This window comes from Octopus bimaculoides, chromosome 17 (genome assembly GCF_001194135.2).
Source record: "Octopus bimaculoides isolate UCB-OBI-ISO-001 chromosome 17, ASM119413v2, whole genome shotgun sequence".
NCBI classification, from domain to species: domain Eukaryota; kingdom Metazoa; phylum Mollusca; class Cephalopoda; order Octopoda; family Octopodidae; genus Octopus; species Octopus bimaculoides.
In genome coordinates this window covers 17,976,007-17,982,703 of record NC_068997.1, presented here as the reverse complement: position 1 = coordinate 17,982,703, position 6,697 = coordinate 17,976,007, and the positions used below count along the sequence as shown (strand labels likewise).

The 6,697-nt window shown below is 34.4% G+C and overlaps 1 long non-coding RNA gene across 2 annotated transcripts in view; it reads right to left on the bottom strand.

The window, feature by feature from the left end:
* Window positions 1-6,697, bottom strand: part of LOC128249663 (uncharacterized) — a 123,007-nt gene that overhangs the window by 14,099 nt on the left and 102,211 nt on the right. For both annotated transcript variants that reach the window (XR_008265774.1, XR_008265773.1), the window contains exon 2: window positions 959-1,451. This is a non-coding gene — a long non-coding RNA (uncharacterized LOC128249663). The remainder of the gene's footprint in view (window positions 1-958; window positions 1,452-6,697) is intronic.

Genomic DNA, 6,697 nt, shown 5'->3' with positions numbered 1-6,697 from the left:
ATATATATATTTATATATATATATTTATCCTTATGTACCTCAATTGTATTTTCATTCTTTCACTTCCACCTGTATTTCATACCTTCTCTACAATAATTATCACTTAATCCTTTTCTCGCACCGTCTCTGATGAAGCGATATATAAAATATCCCGGAAACCGTCTCTTTATAAATGTTCTGAAAACTATTCAGAGCCTTGGATTTTTTTAATCTCATTCTGTCAATTATATATATATATATAAACCTACCTCTAGCAATTACATATGTGTATTTGAATGAATAAATGCCAGACCGTAATTAGGGGGACCACCTAAAATAAGGACTCTCGTGATCCTACATCACAGCTGAGAGCGCTGACATATGTTATGGTAATTATTGCCGATAACACATGAAATACTATCTTCACCTCAAATTCTCGTATCACATAAGGTATTATAAGTAACTTTGATTTTCTTAGGAAACTCTTTTACCTCACCTAGATCTGGGTTATGTAATATTATTCCGAAATAAATCAATTAAAAAACCCAACCCCCTAAAGATCATACTGTTTTTCGACAAGTTCCTGCGAGTAATTCCAAACGAATCACCTGCATTTGGTTAAGCCTCGGCGTAGGACAATACTCTATTAGTTATAATAATTTAGAGATCGAACAATTGTAATAGATATGGCCAGGGATAAGACTGATGGAAATATATCTATGTTTCTCTAAGTTTGTACATGTAATAGTTAACTACTCTTTTATTCCATTACTTCTGTTTTAAAGCCAAGACAATCACGAGAGAAAAAATATTTGTATCATGCGATAAACATGATGAACCAAAATCTTCAGATAATGTTTGACATTAAATCTGCCAGATAGACAAACGAAGGAGCCCATCGTCACAATTCCTCATAGATGTTTCATGGTTGAGAACAAAAATACGGATGAATTATTATTAGGGCTGTTTCTAGACGTACGTTTCGAATAATGAGAGAAAATTACATCGTCGAATTGTGTCATTGACCTCCTCCAATAGTCTAAATATATTTCGTCCACTTATAAATATTTAGCATTGCAGCCGTCTCATGGTATCCTGCTTTATGGCGCACAAGATGAATGGTTTTGGTTGAAAGATTTTTAGCAAGAAGATGGTTTAGCTTTGCTGTCGTTTTTACTGTCGTAGTTTCATCGGTTTCAGATAAAATACGTGTCAGCATACTGCGATCTGTGTGTGTGTGTGTGTTTTTTTTGTCTTTTTTTTTCTGCTTTCGATCCAGAATTATTCTTGTCAGAAGAATTTTGCTTTGGTTTTGGAATACCAACATGATTTTCGAGACTGTACATGTCGAAATATCAAACAATTCTGCAGTTCTAATGAGTGAGATTCCAGGCATGCTCATTCTAACAATGTGTCCTCTTTCGAAGTCCGAGAGTCCGATAGGTCATGTATTTTAACAAATTCAAATATATCTGCAAAAAAAAAAAAAGATAAAATAAAAAATAAAGACAAGGACTATATTATGAATTGCCAGGCATACATAATCACACACACGCGTCCATGTATACGTCTGTCAGTATGTATGTGTGTGTATACATATATGTACGTGCGTACACACACACAAATATATATATATATACATATAAAATATATACACACATACATATATACACACATGCACACATGTTTTACTGTCTGAATATGTTGCTCTGAGTGTGTATATTCTTGTGCCTGTGTATATGCAGATTTGAGTATTTCTCCATTTGTTCGTGTGCGTCCATATAATATTTGGTCACTTCGCTGTCTAGCACGATCAATTATTTGCTGAGCATGTTCATGTTTTTTTCCTTTTGTGGTTATTTTATTTCCTACCACAGAAACTGATGTGTGACTGTTTTTGTCTTCTTCTCCATTTGCATTCTTTCCTCTCTTTTTTATATTCAATCTGTCCTCTTATACACGTCTTGAAGAAATACAGTTTCCTTGCTCTTCGCTTTTGAAAGCATTCATATACTACTTGCTGACTACAGTTGTCTTCTTTTATTATTAGCCACAATTGTGCAGGACTATCATCAAAGGATTTCCACATACGAACATCTTTTTCTTATCGCATCCTTATCCGATGCGATATCCTCATTTAACGTTGTAATTTCAGGGAGTTGTATTTGCAATATCTAGCTGCCAGTCACTGCACTATTGATTTCTTAGTTAACTTAATCTCGTTGCAGTATTTAGTACAAGCTTATTAAGTTTCTCCTTGGTGTTCACTTTATATCTAATCTAAATTCTCCCTTTCAAATATACTGATCCCTTCCAAGCTTGCCAATGGAGCAGAGAATACATCCCTGAAGTGGACAAATGAATCAGAAACAAGTCCATTGCTTACATTATTTGGCATTAATTTCATCAGTTGCCATTAGAGACGAGCTCAATTCCTACCTGACATCATCTGTATTTCCCAAAATATCAGTCATGTAATAATATTGTTAATAATATCATCGCTGCATGTTCTTATCAAATTTTTAAACAAACTTAGGGGAGTTGGAACTTTGAGCATTAATTGCATCGATTATCTCAATTAATCAAAGTTTATTTTTTTCTTTCAATATATGGAATATTCTTAAAGATATGGAACACGCTAGAGTGTTTAATTATCAGAGAGAAGACGCCGAAGATATCTGTTCTCTCAGGGAACTGAATAGAAGAATATACTTCGCCGAAAGTACTAATACGATTAAAAGATGTAAGAACTTTTCGTCTTGAGATATTACCTATGGCAGTTCTAAGGTTTGTACTGCTGTTAGCCTATTGAGAATGCAGACCTTTTCTTTGATACTGGTTCTGATACGTATTGCTTCACTATGACAATGTGTTTGACTGACATCTATATTCTACAAACAGAGATTTTCCTTCTCGAACGAATAGTTTTATACTCGATAAATATAAACGTTTAAATGCAGTGAGCTGGTAGAATCGTTATCACCCTGAGCACAATGCTTAGTGGCATTTCGTCCGTCTTTAAATTCTGAGATTAAATTCTTCGGGCACTGATTACGCTCTTCGTCCATTCGAGGTTGATAAAATATGATCTAGTTGCGCACTGGAGTTAATTTAATCGACCTAAATCTTACCACAAAACTACTGGCTTTGTACCAAAATTTGAAACCTATGAACATTTACGTAAGCGTGTGAGAATTAGTGTGTGCATATTCGCATACTTGTTAGTTTATTCGCCATGTACGAAGTGTTATTTTGAGATTTGAATTTGAGATGACTTGATTTCCTTGTAATCCCGACGCATATCTTATAGTTTTGGAACATGTGAAGTTGATTAAATAAATTAAATTTATAATTGTTTTAAATTCTATTTCGTTTTGATTAGCCTTGGAAAATTTGTTGGTCGAAATGTTTTAATTTGAATGCAAATTCAGCTTCGCTCTTTCAGCTCCACTTATGCACACATATAAATAGGCAGTAAAATACCTAGGGGGAGCTAAAGAACTGAAGAAATCCAGAGAAACACCTCCTTTATAATGAAAGATTGTCCCACATTAAATCCTTATATTCTAAGGTAGTCAGGCCGCATCCAAATCATGAGACTAGGATACGCTTCTGCTGACATATCTTGCGCAACTTGTTGTCATTTAGACTGCACTTGCTTGTTATTCTGGTGTCCCAGCTCCAAGATGTTGTAACACTATCTGTCTGAGACACCAAGAGCATATAGTAAATTTTGTTATACAACGTATAACAAAATGGCGTGGAGTCAGGAAGATTTATTTAGAAATTATATCAAGTCGAATTACTGCTTAAAATGTTCCTCACCAAACCCCTGTATCAATCGCCCTATTTGAAGTATTATGGTAGGTAGGTGGGCGGTTTTCAAGAGCGACTGGTTCTATTGATATAACTGTTGCTGAGTATTTGTCAGTTGTTTTAAACACCTTGCCTCATGTGAGACGTGGAGAAAATGATAGAATATATACTCCATTGTTCCGAAACCATTTACTCTTGTTTGGAACGGGCATTGTGGATGCAGAATTAAAATGTGTGACTAATTACCCAGTGCCGACAATAACGACAGAAATTAGGTTAATCTCATATAAATGTATGGTAGACGATAACAGAACAAATTAAAGCCTGAGAATACTTCATTTAATTTTGAAAAGAGTTATTTATATTTTAGATACTTTGCATACGACTATCATGAATAGACGAACATTTTCGGTTAAGTGTTTACTTTCAGAACACACGCACAATACATTTGTGTATGTGTGTATACGTGTGAGTGTATGTGTGTCTGTGTGTGAATGTATGTGTGCTTGAGTGTATGATGGTGTGTGCGAGTGTGTCTGTAAATATCAATACGTACACACACGCATTACCTGGATGACTTTCGTGCTTCGTTAATATTTAGACAACAGCGATCTTCAGCAGGATTTGGAATGTTTTTTCGCAACAAAAGCTAATATGGAGACGTATCACGTGTAAGGAATGTCACGAATATTCGTTATTTTCTTCTTTTGAATATATGTAAAACAACCTATATTACAAAGTCTGTCATGTAGAGAGCAAGTCCATTCTAACTAATTCAAAACTTGACAGACAATGAGTGACTGAGAGATATGATACCATAAAATGCATAAAGTACTGTTCCACAGCTATTATTGACGTACTGATACATAATGGTGCCTTTCCAAACTGTTCATATTTGGAAACAATTCCCTGTGCCGTCACACTTCATCTGACATGTGTATATGCATATGAGTATGTAGTGAATATGCATGCGTGTCCACACACATACACAGACACACACATGCGCGCGCATATATATATTAGAGTAGTAAATACACACATATATATTTACTATTCTCTCGTTCGTTCTCTCAATCTCTCCTTCTCTCTCTCTCTCTCTCTCTCTCTCTCTCTCTCTCTATATATATATATATATATATATATATATATATATATATATCACACATATGCATACGCATATACATATATATTCGTATACGCATATGTGTGAGTGTGTGTTTATCTGTATGTCTGTGTATGTGCGTATGTGTATGTATGCACAATCGTATATTTACAAGCCCAAACGTTAACGCACACAAAGTTATGTATAAATTCATACATATATTCTCCACTTTTCAGAAACCATCTGTATTTACCGTTCGGTCAACAGACATCAGCTTATCTCTTATTGCAATTGTCTCAATTATTTTCCGTCGTTGTACACATATTACATTCACTCGTCATGCTTCTTTATGTCACTGACATGGCTAAATTGGGAAATATTGTCAGAAGGTATTGAAATCATGATGTTCTTTGATTGGCAACTAACGAAGGGTTGCTCATCCGCAGTGGGTGTGTGTTTTTGTCTGTATTTTTTTCGCCCATTTCTAGCACATTTTTATTTTATCTATATATGCGTATGTATGTTTGTGTACGTGTGTGTGAGAGATTGCGTTCGCGAGTGTGTGTGTGTGTGTGTGTGTGTGTGTGTGTGTGTGTGTGTGTGTATGTATGCCCGTTCGTTTAATATTGTGTGATAGGATATTTTAGAGTAAAGAATGAGGGATAATTTTTTAAATCATCGAATAACATGTTTTACGCGATTGCTCCACCGTTATTCACAATATTTTGTTTTTTCAGTGTCACTCATATGAGGTAGCGATTATCAGGTTGCGCAATTAGCAGTGTTTTTATTGTGACACCATCACTAGATGTATCACCGATCAGGACATGGCAAGATTCGAACCGCTTCCTTTCATCATTATTATTATTATTATTATTATTGTTATTATTATTATTATTATTATTATTATTATTATTATTATTATTATTATTATCATCATCATCATTGTCATTAACATTTTCGCATTAGTACTAGGCTCCGGGTTTTATCTATTAGCGTAGACAATTTGATAGAGCACCGTTTCTATAATTATACGCAAATAAAAGTAGCTAAATGCGACAAAGAAATAAATAAAAAACTAATATCAACCCCTACTTTTTCTGTGTGGAGTATATATTTGTTTAATGTCATGGGGTGTGTATATACCCATATATACACACACACACAAACACACACACACACACACACACACACACACCTGTTTAATATTTTGTGATCAATAACGACTAGTCTTTGTCGATTGATTTCATTCGATTCGCTTATGTGTATTACTTAATGTTATATTGAAATATTAAAAGGTGTTCGTGGTATACTAGGGTGTGTACGGAATTAATTAGTTTACGTACTTACGTGTTTGTGATGTGTACTAAATCGGATATAATCCAACAATTTTAATGAGTATTACTTACTCGAATATTATTATTATTATTATTGTTCAGTAGTTTTATTTTTATAACGTGCTTTCACTTCACTACCGAGCGCAGCTCTGTGCGCCTTGGATATGTGCTGTGGTTTGCTGTGGTGCTCTTAGGTTTACTGTATTGAAAGTGTTTTGCGTAGAATGTGTGCAGTACCCAGTAGTGCAATTTTCTGTATGTTATATATATTTGTAAGTCCTGGTGTTTTTGTTATGTATTTGTCTGAATATTTTTTTTATTATACCTAAGGCACCTACTATGATAGGAATTGTTTCTGTTTTTAGATTCCACATTCGAGTTATCTCTATTTCCAGGTCTTTGTATTTTGAAAGTTTTTCCATTTCTTTTAGAGAAACGTTGTCATCTGCTGGTATTGATACAT